This window comes from Ambystoma mexicanum, chromosome 5p (assembly GCF_040938575.1).
Source record: "Ambystoma mexicanum isolate Mex_15411 chromosome 5p, UKY_AmexF1_1, whole genome shotgun sequence".
Taxonomy (NCBI): Eukaryota; Metazoa; Chordata; class Amphibia; order Caudata; family Ambystomatidae; genus Ambystoma; species Ambystoma mexicanum.
In genome coordinates this window covers 1,140,260,515-1,140,281,219 of record NC_090930.1, presented here as the reverse complement: position 1 = coordinate 1,140,281,219, position 20,705 = coordinate 1,140,260,515, and positions in this window count along the sequence as shown.

The window sequence follows — 20,705 nt, the reverse complement described above, 5'->3', positions numbered from 1 at the left end:
CTTCCCCCATTCTAGGTTGAGGCAGCAATTTCTGAGGATGTGTCTCAATCTTGTGCCTACTGGAGAAGTCCTAATGTCCTATGACAAGGGTAATGCATGTGCATTTGGTTGTACTTGGTGAAAAGAAAATATTGTCCAGTCCCTCAATCATATTTTGTTGAACTGCAGCAGTACCTGGGAGGTGAGGAGAAATGTGTTCCACACAGTAGAGAGAGCAGATATCCTACACTCCAAGACGTTTTGAAATTGATTGATTGATTGTGGGAGAAGAAGTGGCTCTAACAATCCAAGTGATTCAAGTGCTCCAAGCATTAGGCCTTATTGCTAAATTCCAATCAGAAATAGGCAAGTCCTTAGGCAACGATATGAGTCAACTGTGCTTAAGGGGAGATTTGTCATCTATTCGCAATGCAATGCCTGCCAACTGCCTTCATTAAGAAATCATGATTTTCGAGGAGGGGAATTGTTTATTGTATATTTTGTTCTTTTATTTCTTTTTTTATGTTTTGTATTATTTCTCTTCCCGCTTTCCTATCTTTTTTATCAAATTGAATGTATACTGTTTTTGTGCTGCATATCTGTTGTTTTCTTTTTTAGATGTTGTTATATTGTGAAAAGCCATGATTTGGCTAAGACGCAAATACAAAAAGAATTTAAAAAAGATTACTTTGCCATGTTTGTTAACGGTAGGAGGGCTCCCGTTTTGTGAATATATAGTAACAGACCCCCCTAACTGGGAAACATTCAATAGAACATTCAATAGAACATATTATTTGGGCCATGTTAGTTATTAGTAGAGGAGCTCCTGCATTTTTGTGAATTTTGGAAAACCTTGGGTTTTACCCTAAGTTCGTAAGGCTCTTGAATGCAGCTGGAGTGTCCCTTCTGTACTGGAGTTGGCATGATGGCTGTGTTGTGCTGGTAACAGTGGTGGCAGTGAAAGATGTTGTGGTTGTTGTGGTAGTTGTACTGTATTATTGGCGGTTCCTGTCTGTTGCAGAACTCGAGGCAATAGAGGCATGATCCATAACACACATTCCAAACATATTGTATATTTAAAGACAACAGAAAGAAAGAACGAGTTGAAAATATAAATTGTGACTCTTGAATCCATAACATAAGATCAACCAGTCTGAATAGAACACCTATCATTTTGAGTGGACCTTGCCAAAGAAAGGGAAATGAGGAGCAGAACTTTTTTTAAATTACCTAATCTTCAAAAAGTCTAAAGAGGTGTTCATTACTTACAGACAGCTGAGAGAGGAAAAGTTAATAAGGCAAACTATCTCTCTATCTATCTTAATGTATATATTCAACTCATGACTGTTTGCATGTGAAGGATATGTGCTTTGCAGTAAAGGTTGAAGCCATCATGTGGAATGCTTTCATGAGGGATGTACAAATGATTTATAAGTACAACAGATCTAAGAAAAAACTGTGGCACTAGTACGATATCTTTAGGAAAATTGGAACTGGGCAGATAACTTGGAAGGATTGGGTTATAAGGAGACTTACAAGAACACAGCAATTTAGAAGGTGTAATAAGTGCAAAGTTGCTGTTTCCAGGTCCACATCAAGCAGAATACTCCATTCCAAGATGGACCCGGTGTTACTGCAGTAGTGTGGTAGACCTAGGACCAAGGACCTCTGGGTCGAGGTGACGTTTTCTTTATTAGCAGAGCAACCCCAAACATGGTTAACAGACAATGGTTCGTCCTGCCTTCCTTACAGTGTTTCTTTTTTACGATTTCCGTTTAAGGACTTTGAGGGCCATTCCGAGTTGGGCAGTAGAGTAGAAAATCGGCAGAAAAGGAATTACTGCTGCTTTTCCCACACCACCGAATTTTGACTTTGGAGGTAAAGTGGAGGACAAATCTCCAGAACTTGGTTGGAGGTATTTCCAACAGTTTACCTCTTAAAAAGGGTGGACGTGCCACTGTCAGAATTACCAATGGCAGTAGTTCTTCCAAAATCCAATGGAATTCTATGGGACTCGAAAAAAAGGGGAATAACATCACCTTGGAATATGGAGGATTTACGCACAGTTCCAAAGTGGTAAGCCAGAAGTAATGGCAATACTTTTGGCAGATTTACCACTGGTAAATTCACCAAACCCAGAATTATCCTGTTTGTTTTGGCCTTTCTGGCACTAGATCTTGTGATTTGTGTTTCCCCTTATCTCCAATCATTCAATCCTCTTACATTTCTGCCTTTTCTTTGGGGATTTCAAGTCGTCCACCCTCTCATCCTGTGTCCACTGCTTATGTGACCATTGTCCACTCCACCCATGCTTTGCGGCTCTGTCCATCTCTGTGACTCTTTCTTCACTCCGGCACTTCCACTGGCAAGCTAGTAATTCGTATTATTCAAACCATCTTGTCACCCTATCAATCACGGGTGTGCTGTGCAATTCCTTCTTTCACACAGCACTTTCCTGGAGCAGGGCTAATCATCATTCATTTCTCCACTCTGCCGGCTGGCGGTCTCAAATGTCTAACCTCGGCCCAGCCATCTTCTACTGAAGAGTCTTGCTAGACCACTCAAGGAGGGCTTCTCCTCCTCTTAGAAGTACGGTGACTACAGAGGTTACTGGAGGCTGTTCTTCTCATTTCTTTTCTGCTTGATCCAGTCTGAATACGTACTTCTAGTCCCTTCCGGTCATGATATTCTTAATTACTGTGAACTCTACCTTACGGGAGTTGTCTTAACAGCTGTGTGGGGGCTACAGCATGGACTCACGTACGTAAAGTTGCAACTGGATTATTTGAGCATGAATACATGTGAATGGCAGTTTTTGGGATGACTTTCAATAAAGCATGATTTGAATGGATCACAAGTGCCTAGCATCTTTGGGCTACAAAGTCATGAAATATCGATAAGCAATGTCATTATTGATTGACAAAGCCCTGAAGGGTGAAACTCATGGCCATGTAGTCAGCAATGAATATTGATTGCAAATGAAGATTGAACAGCAATTAATACTTAATTGTACATTGTACTGACTTTTTGATGGAAATTATTTTGTCCCCTTACTAACCAAAAAAGTCACACCATAGTTTTTTTCTTTGACTTGTTAAGAACCTTTTGCAGAAGTCAATAGGCCATTGTGATAACTTTAAAATTGTTTTAGTTTATTTCTAGATAGAGTGCTTGTATTGGGGATTGTCTTGATTGCTTGTACTTTTGGACTACAACAAGGCTGTGTGCTCTAATCTCCCCATTGAAGCAGCTCCTCATTATTTTACTGTACCTCTATACGAATTTAGGAGTAGCACAGCCAACAAGTACTGACAACCGTCTGATATTGTATACCCTTTTTTTTTTAAATTGGTTTTATTGCTTTTCAACAAGGATATTGCAGTTTTCATTACAAAGATTGTGAAACAACTTATGTGCAATACAATGACTCATAGTAACTTGTAACCCCAATTTAGCCCCTAGCTCCCTCCCCCCACCCTGCAACCCTTGAGGCGACAGATGGTCTCACTGATTTCTGTAGTTCGACGGCGGAGTTAGTAGGCAAATTCGTAATTTGAAGCAGTGGCACTTACATATGACATATTGGGGTTAACATTGGATCATTAGACAGAACAAAGAACTGGTGACTTGGCTACGCTGTGTTGCACACTCAGGTAATGTATTTGGCTCGGAATTCGGACCACTCATTGTCAATGGAGGTGCGATCGCCATGAATGGCGACTGTTAGCTTGTCTATATTGTAAATATTACAGGAGACATTGATCCACTCAGCTTTGGTTGGTAGACTTACTCTTTTCCACACAGTCGTGAGGCAGGCCCTTGCAGCAAGCAGGAGCCCATGTGTCATTTTAGGTACCTTAAGTGTTTGTTCATTCGTCTCGACCAAGCTAAATAGGATCATGAGTAGTTGCTTCTACCTCTCCTCCCCTTCGAGCTCTTTGATCCAGCTGAGGACTTCGTCCCAGTAAGCTTGGACTGCCTTGCATCCCCACCACAGGTGCCAGTAATCTGCTTTCTGGCCACAGCCCCGCCAACATCCTGATACATCTTAGCCAGTCTAAGCGGGTCGTACTGCCATCTGTAGAGTAGCTTAATTCCATGCAATTTGTACTGGCATGCGATAGAGGTTTTTGAGGTCCTTCTACATATCTTAAGCCATGTCTTTGGGGGGAGATGTCTACCAAGGTCATTTTCCCATTTCTGTTTTAAAGTAGCTGAGGGGGTTATATTGATTCCTACTAACGCTGTGTACATTGCAGTTATGAGGCCCTTGGAGCCCAGGTATGTGTCTAGAATGCTTTCGAATGGGGTGAGGTCTCTCTGTAGGGCCTCCTTCCAGACTTCACGGGTCATGACGCCTTTCAGTCGCGACTCGCAAGTATAGGAAAACTGAGAGTGGGCCTATGCCAAGGGCTTCTTCCAGGTCCTGGATGGAGATGAATGCGTTATTTCGCCGTAGTTGCCCTGCCCTTTCAAGCCCTGCCTGGTACCATGATTCAAAACTGCCTGGATCAGGGATATCATCTCGAATGCCGGGTGCCCATAAGTGTGCTAGTGGGGCGGGCCATGTTGTGACTCCTTTCATACCCTTGTTTGGTTTCCATATGGCCCATAAGGTCCCGAGGATGGGATGGTTTTTAATGCTATTTCATAACTGGGGTCCGGGTACCCATAACCATTCTCCCACGATAAATGGACGCAGATGATAGTTGTCTAGAGCTATCCATTGGAGGTCATTTTGTTGTCTGACATGCGGGATTAGCACTCGCAATTGGGCTGCCCTATAGTAGAGCTCTATGTTCGGGGGGCCTACCCCCCATCTTCTTTCCGAAGGTGAAGTAAAGCAGCGGGGACCCTTGGTTTTTTGTTTTGCCATAGAAAGGTGTGTAGAACTTTTTAAGTGGTTACAAAGAATTCTTTGGGTAGTTGGATGGGGAGCATCTGGAATAAGTAGAGCAGCTTCGTTAGGATAACCACTTTGATGGTGTTCAAACGGCCCATTCACTAGATAGTAAGCTTTGTCCACCGGACAATATCTTTTTTGGAGCGTGTCTAATATCGGGGGGAAGTTGGCTTCAAATAGGTCAGTTAGGTTTCGAGTCACATTGATACCCAGGTACCGCATCGTGGTGAGACTGACCTTCATACCCAGGGGTGCGAATCTTTCAACCTCTGAGTCCCTACTCTTGTCAATCGGAAGGAGGACCGATTTTGCTGTGTTCATTTTCAAGCCCGCCAGTTGGCCGTATTCCTCAATTATCTCCATAGCCGCCGGTATCAAACTCAGGGGGTTGGTTGTGTGTAGGAGAATATTCTCGGTCACCAACTGTAATTCCCTCCACCCTTTTGTCAAGCCTTAACTTCTGCGCCAGTGGTTCAAGGGACAGCACAAATAGTATGGCGGATAGTGGGCAGCCCTGTCTGGTTCCTCTTTCCAGTGGAAACCAACTTGAGTAGCCACCGTTCACCGTCACAGAGGTCATGGGAGATGAGTATATTGCCTTGATGGCGCGACAGAGTTTGGGGCCGAGACCTATCCAGATTAAAGACCCTTTCCAGGAACTCCTAGTCCACTCTGTCAAAGGCCTTTTTGGCGTCAAGTGACAGGAGGGTTGGGTCGTCACTACTCCCCTGTGCCTCATGTATCAGGTGTAGTGTTTTCCTCATTGTATCCACTCCCTGCCTTCCCATTACAAAGCCGACTTGATCTGAGTGTATTAATTTAGGTAGGTGTGTTTCTAGTCTGGCTGCTATTATTCTTGCGTATATTTTGGCGTCTATATTGAGGAGTGATATGGGATGATACTATGCACAATGTTTTGGGTCTTTACCTTCTTTCGGAATGACCGTTAGGAAGGCCTGGGCAAAGGACGGGGGTGCCCGTCCCGTTTCAAAGATATTGTTGAATAGGGTAACTAGGAAGGGGGCGAGGAACGCAGTGAACGTTTTATAGAAGCCAGGTGTAAAGCCATCATCCCCTGGTGCCGTCCCTGACTTAAGATGCTTGATGGCCTCGGAAACTTCATCCCCGGTGACCGGTGCGTCGAGGGCCTCAGCCTCGAGACCCGTGAGTGTAGGGAGATCTGTCTCTTTGAGGTAAGCGTCTACACTCTCCATTGGGGAGGAGGGTCGCTGGTATATAAGTCTTCATAAAAGAAGGCAAACGCCTCTTGTATGCCTTCTGGGGAAGATTACACTGTGTCTATGAGGGTACCATCCGTCCTCTCTATCGTGTCCACCCATCTTTCTGCCCTTTGTGCATGAAGCCTTGCCGCGAGGAGGGCATCAGCTTTATCTCCCTTCTTGTAGTATTTTTGTTTTAGGTATTGTGAGGTCTGAGCTACCTTACCCATTTCCAGGGCTTTTAGCTCCTCCCTTAGATCTTTGGCTTCGGCAAGGTGTCTAGATCTGCTTTGTGGGGACGTCTGTGCTAGGCTCTGTGCTGCGTCTAGTTTCTTTCTGATGTTAGTCTCCAATAAGGTGCGTTCTCTCTTCTTACTCGCTTCCTCTCTGATTAGGATCTCGCGCCAAGTGGCCTTTGCTGCTTCCCATATATTTACTTTTGTGACTTCACCTGTGTCATTGGTTATGAAGAATTGTTTAATTTCATTTTCTAGTTCCTCCCTAAAACCCACATCCGACCACAGAGTTTCGTTGCACCTCCACTTTGTGTTGCGACGGGCCAGGCCATCCCAGTCCATGTCCACCACGACCATGTCAGGATCAGACCATGCAATGGGGTGTATGTTTGCGCAGGGGAGTTGCTAGGTCTGGAAAAGACCCAGGGCTATGCTGATGTCGGAACTGTTGGGAATGAGGGCTAGCTAGTCTTTTGGCTGTAGCTCCTGAGATTCTATCTGGGGCTACAACCAAAAGATATGGGGCTATAACCCTCTTAGCCCCCCCTAGCAACGCCCCTGCGGTCTGCAGTATTCTCATTAGGTCCTCAGAAAGGAACACATACTCTATTCTCGTGGGCGTATCGTGGGGGATGGACCGAAAGGTAAATAGTTTGTCAGATGGATGTAGATGATGCCCGCTGTTTTAGAGGCCATACAGGGCAAGGTTCGATTTAATTTCTGCGTGTTCTTTTGTCTGGGGGGGTTGGGAGGCGTCATCTGTGATTTGCCTATTCATGGAACCACTCATCCATGTGTTGAAGTCCCCCCCTAGAATAGTGTGACCGTGCGACTTGTTGAAAAGCCATTTGGTTGTTTTAAGAAGGAATCTCTTTTGACCTTGATTGGAGGCATAAATTGTGGCAAGGGTTATCACTGTGTCCCGGATGGATCCCACTATTACCATGGCTCTGCCCTCTGTGTCGGACCAGGAGTTTAGGATCTTCATGCGGAGGCTCTTTCAGATCAGGATTCCCACCCCGGCTTTTTTGACTACTGGGGATCCCTTTATCGCTGCCCCTCTGGTATTTTGTCTCTTGTAGGAACATAATATCAATGTTGGACCTCTTAAATTCTCTAGCTACTAGTGAGCGTTTTGTGGGGGAATTTAGGCCTTTCACATTGAGTGTGCAAATGCGTAGCATGTGGTGTCTAGGTGCAGTCACCATTGTTATTTATATGTGTGGAATAGCCAATTAAGCGCGTCTGCCTCAATGTCTGTGCTCTAGGTACCTGCCACATGTCTGACTTCTTGCTAATGAGTCGGCTTTTGCTTGGCCCTGCACGGGCCGATGAGCATTCTTGGTGCTCTGGCGTTAAAAGTTTGAAGTTTGCCTTTCCCTCCCTCTCTCCCTCTTCCTCATCCATTTCCTCAGACCCTTCGAGTTGCACTGCCCCATCCGCCCCTCCCCATATCTATGCGGTGTCCGATTTAGTTAGGTTATATTCACCAAGTTGCCCTCGGACCACCAGCGGGAACCGCACCTTGAACGGTCCCAATCACATATACATATCGTCTTAACCATGAGCCCCCAACTCCCCTCCTACATTAGATAAACATGTTAACAAACTGAACCGTCTTACAACCATAGAATCTCAGTCATGTGAGTCTGATATCAAAATCCCAATAAGACATTGTATGGGCAGTTTTTGTTTTATATTGGCTCTCAGTACCACCCCCATTTCTCACTTCACCGGGTCACCCCCAGTCCTCGATCTCCCCCACCGCCTACAGAGCCCATGGAAATGCATTGGTGCACATCGTGTGTGTGTGTCCTTACCATTGTCCATTTCCTGCTTACATCACCGGGGTCGAGTGGGGCAATGTGAGGAGGGTGACAACCCACCCATCATCTGGTGGTACTCGGTGAGTGTCCTTCTGATGTTTTCAATGGCTTTTAGATGTTCCAGATGTTCCCTTATTTCCTGTCATTACTTCAGTTCACAAAGGCCTGCTGTCATTCTTCAGTATTAGGCTGTAATTCGAGAATCACCTTTGTTTCAGTGTTACCTTGCTCCGACATTGCCGTCCAAAGTTTCTTCGCGAGAGAAGTGATTAGATTAGTGATAGAGTCAATGTTCCATGTCCGGGGAGGTGTTCATCCTCCTAAACTTTCTGGATCCTTTTATTCTTCTTCTTCGAGGGCCTTTGATTTGCCATTCTCCAACCTCATTCCTCTGTGTACTCATGGCAGCTCCGTCTGCCTGAGGGCCCAATAAGTCTGCGATGCAATTGGAGATGTCTCTCTCGGAAATTAGTTTCGTCTTCCTTCCGCCCCATTGGAATGTCAGTGAGAATGGGTAGCCCCACCGGTATCTTATGCCCTTGTCTTTGAGTAGTTTAGTGATTGGAAGACATTTTCTTCTCAGCGCCAGTGTGAGGGAGGATAAATCTTGAAAGATGGCAATATTCGCTTCCCCCATCAAGATCTGCGGTGTGAGCCTGGCCTTTTCCAGAATTTGAGCCCTGTCTGCATAATTGTGAAACCGGGCTAGTACTGTTCTCGGGCCACCTGGTTTGCCCCCGGCTCGATGGATCCGGTCAATTTTGGGCTCATCTACCGTGTCGTCTTTGAAGAGTAGCTTCAGGATATCGTGTAGAGCTTTTTTGGGGTATGATTCAGATTCCCCTTCGATCTCCGGAATGCCAAATACACGTATGTTGTTGCGATGTTCTCTATTCTCTAAGTTGTCGACCTTTAAACGGATTTCTTCTTCCTTGTTTTCAATTTCTGCAAGACGTTGGTCTATCTGCATTTTCAGCGTGCTCGATGAGGTTTGGTTATGTTCAACCTCCTCAAGCCTCTCCTCCATTTTATCGATTTTATTTGTGATTTTGTCAATCTTGTTCCCTATGTCTGCTCTCATTCCCTTCATTTCAGTGACGAGGTCAGCGATATCTGCCCTAGTTAAAGCTGCCTCAGGTCCTTTGGAAGCCATGCTTGTGCAGTCAGGAGTCGGCGGTGTGTTGGGGGCTTGGGAAAACTTGCACTTTGCCAACTTCTGCTTAGTGTCCATAAATCTGGGGGGCACTGGCGTACCGGTAGATGTAACTCTGGCCACCACCAGACGGGACCAGAGCGAGCTGGGGTGGACGAAGGTTTGTGTCGCAGTAGAGACCCTTTGGGTATGGCCTATTGACCTACTGATTTCTCAACACAATTTAATGCAAATTCATAGTTTTCGGGATACAGTGCCAGGGTGACTCAGAATGAAGAGCGTGGATGATCTTTTCACCGATCACTCTGGGATCATATGCATCCTTCGGTGGATTATGAGAGTTGTGGTCGCTGTGGGGAGGATTTGAAATCATGATCAACTGAATCAATGACACACCTGGTACGTCCAAGGAGGGCACACGCCCCAGGTCCTGGGTGCCCAACCCTCGGATCTCTAGTTGTCCAGTGGGGTTTCAGAGCATTCTTTGGGGACCGACTCGGCATGTAGCTGGAAGCTGAGGATTGCCGTTTGCGGGCTATGGCGGTGCTGTGGACCCACCATCCAACTTCTTCGTCCTCGGAGGTATGGGGGGCTTTGCAGCATTTACTTACTCCATGTGCTGGCCACTCGCTCTGACTGCTTTGGTTGTGTAGTGATGGCGCCGACTCGACGGGCACCTCGGATCACGCAACCTGGGCCTCTGAAAGGCACGCTGGTCTGGTCTCCGAAGCCGTTCAATGGGTTGGGGGTGCACCGGCCATCCGGGCCAACTTCCAATCTCGCGGGGTGTTGTTATGTGGGCTGGATGGCCTCCGCTCGCTGCCGTTCTTTGATTCACGAGCCCTCCAGGTACCGCTGGTTTCCATTTGCGAGCACCCGTGTGAGGCCGACGCATTGCTGTCCTGGGGGCTCTCCTTTGCTACTCCAGAATTTCAAGATAGGCTTTGCGGGGGGGCGCGGGACAGGCGCTACGTCGGGACACTTTCCTGTGTTAGGGGGCGGCCTCGTTTCCAACCCAGGGCCTGTATGAAACTCCGGCGGGGCGGCGGGAAGGGTTACTTTCACATGGACGGCCGTTCTGTTCAGTTGGTTGTTTCTGGTCGAATTCTTCGCTGTTTTTCGCCAAATATTCTACTGTCAATAGGGGACACGCTCATGCAGCTCGGTACCGGTTCCCAGTCATGGGGGGGTCCATGAAGTGGGGGCTCAGACCTCTTCAGTGACCATTGAGGGATGAGCTCACATGGCGCACAACTTCATCCGTGCGCACCCTGGCGGCCGATTGTATACCCTTTTTAAGCACAGCAACCACTGGCATAATTGACAGAAAATGGTTGTTTCTGCATGTCTTGGCTGGTATGTTACCTGTGAAGATTCCCGTTTGCAGGATTTTTCTTTAAGGACTTTGAACTTGGCTTCTCATCCCCTGTATCTTTTTATGTGGGCTTCCCATCTTTCCACTTAATCATTCCTCGTTGGTTTCAGCCTTTTTCTTTGGGGAGATAATTTTTGTCCACTCTCTCACCCTGTGGCTGTTCACTACACCTTTATGACCTTTGTCCCTCTCCCCTGCACTTTTGGTGGAAGGCTGATCAATCCTCACATTTCACCCGACCTGTCACCCTGCCAATAACTGGTGTGCTGAGTAGCTCCTTCTCACTCACAGCACTTTCCTGGAGCAGGGTTAATTTACATTTAGCGCTTCACTGTGCCAGTTGGAGTTCTCCGGTTTCCAACCTCAAACACGGCACCTCCTGCTGAGATGTCTTACCAGTGCAATCCCAACTATGTGTGGGTATTCCCTTACAACGCGGACACCTGGGGAATCTTCATGAAAAAAACTAAAAGTGTGGTGTATCGCAGAACAAATACTTCAAATGTTATTTCTTTTACTAAGCAGGGCCAAAAACAGGTAGAAAATTCAGGATAGGAGGTTCTACAAAAATAACATTTTCTATTCTTATACAAACATCATAGTTTAAAATACACAAACAGAAATGTAGAAAAATGGAAAACCACCCACAATCAAGAAAGGGGGAGACCTTTTGCTCACACTTAATTTGACAGATACAACGAATAGAGATACAATGGAGAAATACCCCTGCCAAGCATAACGTGCAAAATGCAATTCAATGAACACTATAAAGTTGATAATAAGGTTTCTTACCCTTTATACTGCACAAATCCCTATCCACGGCCTTAGAAACTGAAAAAGCCAGTAAGTGTTTCTAATGTCATACTGTACTTGACAGGTGACTGTGTTGTATGTCTTTTGTGATAAATTATTGTATAAAAATGATGAATTTCCTATAATATCTATATAGCAAATTTCTGTATGAAAACTCACCAAGCAGGAAGGTGTTCCGGTGCAACACCTTCCTGCTGGTGAGTTTTCCTCGTTTCCCCAAGTGAGATCTTCCATTGTCTGTAGAGTAGGGACTGTGATATTCCAAGTGGGGTATTGGCATTTGCGGGCATTCTATGTTCCTCGAGATTAACTCTCGGCTCAGGTTCGGTCTTGTGTCACACGGGAGTTGGGGCTTGAAAAATAACCAGGGATGCCAAACCTTTGTTTGGAATCCAAAGGAAACCAGATATTAATATAAAACCCCAAACTAGATGTATTTTTATGGGTGAAGTATGGGGAAGAATTGATACATGTTATAGGGTGTTCTGTCAACTTTATGGAATGGAAGTGGGGAGTCACTGCCAGTGATTTCTTAATAAAAGCTGCATGTGAGGTGTGCAGGTGTGCTGTGCTGCTAGCTTGCTAATATGAAACAGGCAGCTACAATATAAAGGTTAATGTGCAATAGAAGCAAAATCATATTGTGCATTGGCTAGCGTGAAACGAGGACATTAACCTCTATTGTAAATCCGAAAAAATGTCCATAACGCGTTCATGGAATAACAATAAAATATAATGATATAAGAAAAAGACAGGCCTTGCACATGGGTGTTAACAGACATAACATTTGCATACGTGTATTCCTTTTGCGCTTTGTTTTTCTTCTTTTCATTAACCCTGATTAAAACATAATTTAATCAGAGCAAATTGCACAGTACTTTTTACCTTAGGAGTGTCTTGGTTACAATCTACGTATGTATGTGAATGTAGGTAAAATCAAGGAAAAACAAGAGAAGCTTCAAACGTCTCCAGAAGTACTTACCTCTTGACATGGACCTTGCTATGCTCATAATTTCAGGGAGATAAAGAATACGTGTTTCGTTTTTTCTAAGAGATCCTAGATCACTTTATTGGATCAGACCCTGAAGAAGCACACATGTTGGGCATCAGTATAGGCTGTGTGAAACAAATGCAGGCCAGAACTCTCGCCTTGCTTAGATTAACAGTATTCATTGTAATCCTGGGATTATATGTAACTATAGAATTCAGTTTCTCAGTGCATCCTATCACACTTGTAGGTGCAACAATAATAGGAGAAAAGACTTGCGATTAGTATAACATTATTATTATTATATTACATATATTATATTAGTATAATCAGTAGGACAGGTAGGACGTATTTGAACCCAAACTTGTAAGAAGATAGCGATATGTTTTGCTAATAAAAAAGCATACATTACAAATACAGTAGATGTTTCTGAATTTACATTTCACTATGTGCCTAATATTTGTGCACATTGAATTTAACGTGTGTGCACCATCTTTTTACTCTATATTTAAAGGGTGTGCCTCTAATGGCATATCTGGCCTCCAGGGGTAGTAACTGAAGATTTCTCTCGTTCTATAGCCCCCCACCCCCCCTTCTCATGTTTTCTTTGTCTTCAACTATCATAAAGGCTCAACATATATTTAAATGCAGGCATTGTGTAACAATTCAGTTCAAAGCAAAGTTAATCCTAGAATAAATAGAATATACTTCAAATATATTTTGATTTTCTCATAGAGTGTGAGTTCTGATCACATTTGAGCATGTAAGCTCAAAACTCTCCCTGTATTCTGATATGTGGTAATTAATCCTTTTAGGCCACACCTGGATATGTGAGTCACCCCGGAGGCAGCCCGCACACCTAAACTCAGTCACCTCACTGCTCATCACTATGATGGACAAGTAGAAGGACAGGAGGTAGCCCGGCGAAGGCAGAATCAAAAAGTAGTCTGTAATTAGGAATATTTCACTGTATTGCAATAACCAGGTATCTAGGAATAGAGACAAACCATGTATGACCATGAAAGACACCACAATTCCTGTCTCATCTTTTCCCTTTCCGCTACCCTCAGGCCTGTAACTATGGTCCCCGGGAGCATTACCTTATGCGGTAATGGCCCTCGTCTTGGGCTTATTGCCTGAATAGAGTGTCAGAGTGGGAAGAGGTTGAATGAACCTGACACTTCACAGGTTGACATCTCTTTTCTGGAATATTCTTTCCCTGACGCCCTGAGGAAATGGAAATATAATATCAGTGATAGCCCAAAAAAGTTTGACAGGGGAATGGAACGAGAGAGTAGTCCTGGGTCCAGATTATATAGGTTAAAGTTCCACAAGACCTCACTTTTGGTAAGCATGCTTGGAAATAGCTGGCAGTCTACAATTACCAGGTAAATCAATAGTTAATCCATTTTACATGAGCGCATGGAATGGACCTCTTGATATGAACAAATTACAAAGACGTGGCAGTGCATCTTTGTGTCTTTGCTAAACAGCTTCTCCATCTCGATGTCCTGCCACTGGTTTCACACTTTATGGGTTTTGCTATATTTCAGAGGAATTACAACTTGTAATAATTATAGCTACTGCATGTTGTCGTCAGAGAAACACATGCCAGTTACTGCCTTATAAGTGGAAATAAATGAGTGCAAAGGCTGGAATCACATCTCGCCTAACATTCAGATTTTGCTGGATATTGTGCTACAAGCAGCGTGTACTGCTGAAAAGGGTTCATACTCCTGCAGCCTGCCCTCAATTCCTTTATTATATGGACAAAAAGATGAGTCGTAATAACTAGACGCAACGATGAAGCTGTTCCTGGATGCCATGGGTGGTAACATTAGCATGTCCTTACAAGTCAGCTGCTGGAATTGGTATAGTTATGGGAATGCCTACTATGGTTGTTAAAGTAGGAGCCGTCCTGATGACTTGATGGGGCCCTATTGTTTCTTTTATTCTTGTGGGGAATTGTTTCAGTGCAGAGGACCTTGAAAGGAGAGCAGTTGGACTATGGCTCTGGATTTCCAGAATGGCTTGGTTTATAGATTTCTGGCTGCATTGAATATGAGCACCCATGGTTGGTCATAGATGGAGAAACAATTAGCAATTTGCTTTGTGGATGATCCTTTGGTCTCTGGGTGGTCATTCGATAATTCTCAGTGCTGATGTGGTGAGTTCCTGGAATGTGTTGCCAAGTAACAATCATGCTGATTTATTCTGGGAAAAAAGCATGTGGCCTGATGGATGCCTAAGAAAAAACCCCATTGCAAAAATCAAGCCTCGAGATGCCATCGTGGCGGCTCACTCATGCAGCAGTCATGTTTGGTGTGCGGCTTTGCAGGGGATGCTAAATTCTGAAATTAACCATTCTCCTGTTTTTGTCAAGTGTACTACATTTCTTTCTGTAGTGATCATTCCGTAAAGTTAGTTGCTGCCTGCAGTACATCTGCAACATGCCAAATTCCAGCCTTTGCACTCATTTATTTCCACTTATAAGGCAGTAACCGGGATGTGTTTCTCTGACTACAACATGCAGTAACTATAATTATTACAATGACACGGATTGCTTTGCTCCCAGAAATTGCGCACACAACCAATTTTAATTGCTTAGTTGCAGATGATTTAATGTGAATCAAACACAGCCGACACGTGTTTCGAGCAAAGCTCTTCTTCCAAGGCTGAGAAAATTACCCAAATTATGTACAGTTTTGACAAACAATAAACAGCAGTTAAGCATCATGCAGATCCAAAGAACATACAGTAAGCATGTGGGTGGCAACGAAAAAGCAAAATAGGTGTCACAATATTAACAAACAGTTTACACCAATTAATATGCATTGCAAGGTATAATTATATGACATGACAAAATTAAAAATGGACATGAAAGGATATATAGTCCATAGGTTGTTGGGGTGAGGCGAGCCATCAAGTCAATGTCATATATAAAAGAAAAAAGGAAAAAGATATATGCAAGAGAGTGAGTGATGGGAACGGCCCTGTAAGCACAAGACTCATCATACTTATATCTGAATAATGGAAGTCGTTAATGAATTAGTTTTTACCTGAGGAGGCTTGGCACTAGAACTACTAATTTAGAAACCAAATCCAAAAAACAGAAACCAGAGTATTTATTTGAGAGTGGCCATATCAATAATTAGGCAAGCCACTAGAAATAAAATTGCCATGTTTAATTGTATTGAATCTTATCTGATTAAGGTAGTTAAGTATCCGACAATTATAAGTTGTGGCTCCGCTGTAAGCGGAACAAAAATCTAAGTTAGCCGCTTAACATATGGTGGGATTAGAGAGCATGTTAAATGGACAATCTATAAAATAAGAATAAAATAAAAAATCATACCTATATAGACGCGTATGCCTATTCAATTGTGGCTGTCAGTCAAAGCAATAAGGACCTAATGCGGTAGAGTTGAAACAGACATGCGGCACCGTGTAATGGGGGTGACAAAAAGAGGGAAGGACTAATTAGTCAATTAAAAGACACTCGCAAAGGCGAGACGGTCACATGCGTGTCCCCCCAGGGTAAAGTATCCTTAGGGGTCGGCGCGAAAGACCTTCACTCACCGGCGTTTCTGCCCGAACTGATGAAATGGAGCCTCGCGCATGGTTGTTGAGCTTGTATTTAATACTGTCAAGCCCAGTTGAGCAACTAGAGCTCTGATGTAGGCTCTGGCAGCCATATTGGGTGTGAACCCAAGTTATAGTTTAAAAGGTATGAAGGTCCATACACATTTGAATTGATGATCAAGAGATAATTAGTACTAAATAAGGAGGCCATTTGGCACGAAGTGGCAGATAATTTGTAATTATTTATATGCATTTTTAAAAGTTGATTTACAATGCCGCCTTGCTAATGTTAGTTAGCAAATAGTAATGATAACACAGACCACAATTGTTATTAATAGGCCTAATCTACCCATAATGACAAAATACAGATAAACAAGTAATGTTCACAGGGTGCGCAGTTATTGCAACCTTGTGTATTGGAGGCGAGTTAGCAATTATGAAGGATGACATGGGCCATGGTTAAACCACCCACTGTCCCCCAATTCTCGATGCTGCGGTTTTTGGAGCCAATTAGTTGAAATAATTGTACAGAAAAAAGTTTCTGATAAATTCAATTAAAAAATGATCGGTCTTGTGTACACCTGACAGCTCCCATCATCAATATCTAAAAACAAGTATGGAGCTCCATACAGGTCTAGTGCAACTCAGCATCCAGACATCAAAGAAACACAGATAGTTCATGGTCGCTGTTGAGGCCATTGGATACGGTTCAGTGTTGGCAGATTAACCGTGCTTCCAATTGTCTCAATTTGAGGGTAAGGTTGCCTCCACGTTGTGGTACAGATACTTTAGCCATACCCACAAATGTAATCTGTGATTTGTCATCAAGATGATGACATTTTTGCCAATGTGTTGCAAGTGGATATTTGGACTCCTGATTTGAAATAGTGGATAGGTGTTCACGTATTCTCATTTTAAGAGGTCTGATCTTACTCCAAATGTAGTATTTTCCACAAAGGCAGCGAATGCAGTAAACACAAAATTGAGTATTACAATTAGTGAAAGAGTTCACCTTGAACATACCAAGTTTACCAAAATCATTACTAGAAGTCTCAAGTGCATGACAACACATTGTGCATCTTCCACATTTGTGGAAACCATTATTAGATCTCTGCGAGAGCCAAGTTTTGGCAGGCTTGCGGTTAGATATAAATGATGGTGACAGAATATTTTTAAGATTACTTCCTTTACTATAGATAAAGTTAGGAGTTTTATCCAGCCATGGTGCGATCTCATGGTCGAACTGAAGTAAATGCCAGTGACGACAAACAATTTTGTACAGCTTAGAGCTATCTGTGTTGTACCTTGTTATAAATTTCAATTTATTCGAATGAATTCAATTATGTCTAGACTTGGGGATGAATAGGTCCACCCTCCTCATGTTCTGTGCAGTTTGTTGGGCATTAGTTATTATACTACGGTCATAGCCTCTCATTTGGAATTTCTCACATAGGAATGCACATTCTTGTAAAAAGTCTGAATCATTGGAGCAATTCCTGCGGGCTCGGATAAATTCACCTTTAGGTATATTCTTGATAACAGATTTTTTATGACAACTAGAAGCCTGTAGAATTGCATTGACTGCGGTTGCCTTTCGAAATGTTTTAGTAACAATTGAATTGTCTGACAGGGTAATGGTGAGATCTAAGAAATTGATGCTGCTAGCACTGTATTCATGAGTAAATGAGATGCCCCAATCATTATTATTAAGGTAGTTAACAAAGTCATTAAGACCATCTACTGTTCCCGTCCAAACCAAAAACACGTCATCTATATAACGTTTCCAGACATGAATAAATTGAACAAACGGATTGTAAGCAAATGCAAATTGTCCCTAAAATTGGTGCATAAAGATATTGGCCAGGGCTGGGGCATAGCTAGCCCCCATGGCTACGCCAATTTTTTGTTTATAGTAAGTGTTGTTGAACAAAAATACATTGTTAGTTAGGGCACAGGACAACATTTCTTTAACCATTACAATATGGTCAAAATAGGATGCAGAGTGTTTACGGTAAATAAAGTCTACACTTGCAATTGCTTTTGCATGGTTGATCGAAGTATACAAGGCTTTGACATCTAGCGTGACCAACAACATCCCTGGGAGAACTACCATTTCTGATCAAATTTGCAATATATGCATTGTATCACGTAGAAAAGTGGGGATCAAATTAACTAAAGGTGCTAAACATTCATTGATATAAATGGAAATGGGATCCATAATCCGTAGTATAATAACTAAAGCCCAACAAACTGCACAGAACATGAAGACGGTGGACCTACTCACCCCCAAGTCTAGACATAACCCGGACCTGGAATGCGGTAAGGGGGTAGCCATGGTGCTAATGACACCATGGCTACCTCCTAACTCGTAATGAGGCCCCATGTATCTAAAGTTGGCATCTGATTCAGACCCACTCAATCAACAAGAATCTGTATCAGGGTATTTCACTCTGTGAGCATCGTCCCACACATTGTGGAGTAACATAGCATCTGAACGAATCCATAGTGTCATAGTTATAAGTCTCCTAGTTATGGACAAGTAATGAATATGTTGAGCCTATGGATTATGTTTTGTTTACCAGGATAAACCCCAGGCACGAGCAATGCTCAATTTGGCAACAGTGGCATCAATAATTCACACTTACCTCTGGTCTCCTGAACATGCTGAAAGTAGTGTAAGAAAATAGCATATGAACTAATCAACCTCCTCTTCCTTTGAGACTCGAGTAATGGCCACTTGAATGCAAAATGACCTTAACTCTTATTTAGGGATGAGAGTAGGTTGTACACTACATAATATTAATGTCTTTAGTCATGTCTGCAGTCAAGAGTTTTGATACAGGTGAGGGGGCTCATGTGAAATCTTCCATTTGTAAAACTCTTGTCTATATTACAATTACAGGGTTTCTGGAATCTGGTATGCTTTAAGCAGTTGACTACAGAAAGTCCAAACGGAATGCATGATTGCATGATTGAACTTCAGTTAATACTAAATTTAGATTTTAAGAGCATCCTTGCAATGATCTCTCCAACGGTGCATTGTAGATGGATAAGTTTAAACATACATATGTTCACTATTACATCGACTGCTAAATGGTGCTTCACGTTAAGGGTGTTGCTTTCTAATAACTTCCCAAGAAAGGTTAATCTGCCTTTGACTAAAGGAGTAGTTAGCTTGTGTGAACAAACTACCTAATTTGTGCTTATCCCAACATTTCAGAATGTTTAGTCTAACTAAATGACCACACATGACAAATTTAATTCTGGGTACAAATTACACTAAACTGCTAGTGAGTGCAGTGACAGCCCACCACTATGAGCGGGGGAGGGGGTGTGCGGTGGCGCGGGTGCGCTCCCTCGCCTGATCAGCAGACCACCACCCTTGCCTGAGTGAGTACAGGCAGCACAGTCCCCTAAGATCTTTTGGCTCCACGACAAATGTAGAGCGTAATAATGGGACGTGCGGCGTATCAGAAGACTAGCTCTGCCGCCTCACATTAATGCGCTAGTAGCGAAGACACGCTGACTGGCAGAAGATGTGTCTTTGCCTGTCAGTCAGCAAGTGTACATCGCACAGAGGTGGCGAGGGCCTGTTGTGAATGCGTATCGAGGGCGCATGCAGGAAAGATCTTTTTTTAATTTAATCTGTTTGTATGTCTGTTGGTGATTGTATGAATGAGTGCATGCAAGGAGTTTTATGCATGATGTGTGAATGCACGGGTGAAAGTGGTTGCGTGCCTGTGTATGTCAGCCACCACCCTCATATGTAAGGCTAGGGTCTGCTGGGGACATGGCTTTCATTTTTGCTCTACCCATGATGTGCAGCACCACACATGAATTGCAAAGCAAAAATAGTAAGTGAATTGTTACTACGTGGCTCAACTGCCCTACATCAAATGTAGAGCAGTCTATCCATGTAATAAAACGGGTCTATGCTTTACACTGGATGCAGTTAGTCTGCATGACTTCCTCTGGTCTACCCATATTCCCCATGAAGCTTGGATGATAAATATTTTAAAGCCCACCAGATAAATTGGATCAACCACCCCTGTTTCTTGAAGGCATATGTACACATTTTCCATGTTAAAGAAGCAGTTCTATCTTTAAATAACTTCTTGAAGTGATCCCGAACAATCGTAAAGGAGAATTAGTACAACCTGTGTTTCTTATAAATAACAATTGGTTTAGAAGGTTTCACTTGAGGTTACATTAGATGTTGTATTTATTCTCTTGTAAGTGTATTCCTCTGAGAAACTCCACTTCTCCTCTGCCTTCATTGGAAAATCTAGTGGATTGATAAAATGATCCAGTAGGTCAATTGCTTTACGTACATCATCCTGGTGAAGGCTTCATGAATACAATTTAAAGACGACAGCGATTGAATACAGGATGTAAAAGTTATTCCTTCTGTGTGCATTGTTCACACTATTATCAGATTTGCTAGTTTTAAGCTGACACATCAATCCTGCTCCACGTTACTTGCCAGGCTTGAAGGGTTTCGCCATTGGAGTGCAATGCCTATGTTCAGCTTGCCATGCAAAATGTGTTTAGATCGTGTTCTTGATGATAGGGGATGGCAGCTGTTTCAAATAGCACCACTTTCAGGAACATTTTACTCTCAATTAAGTAA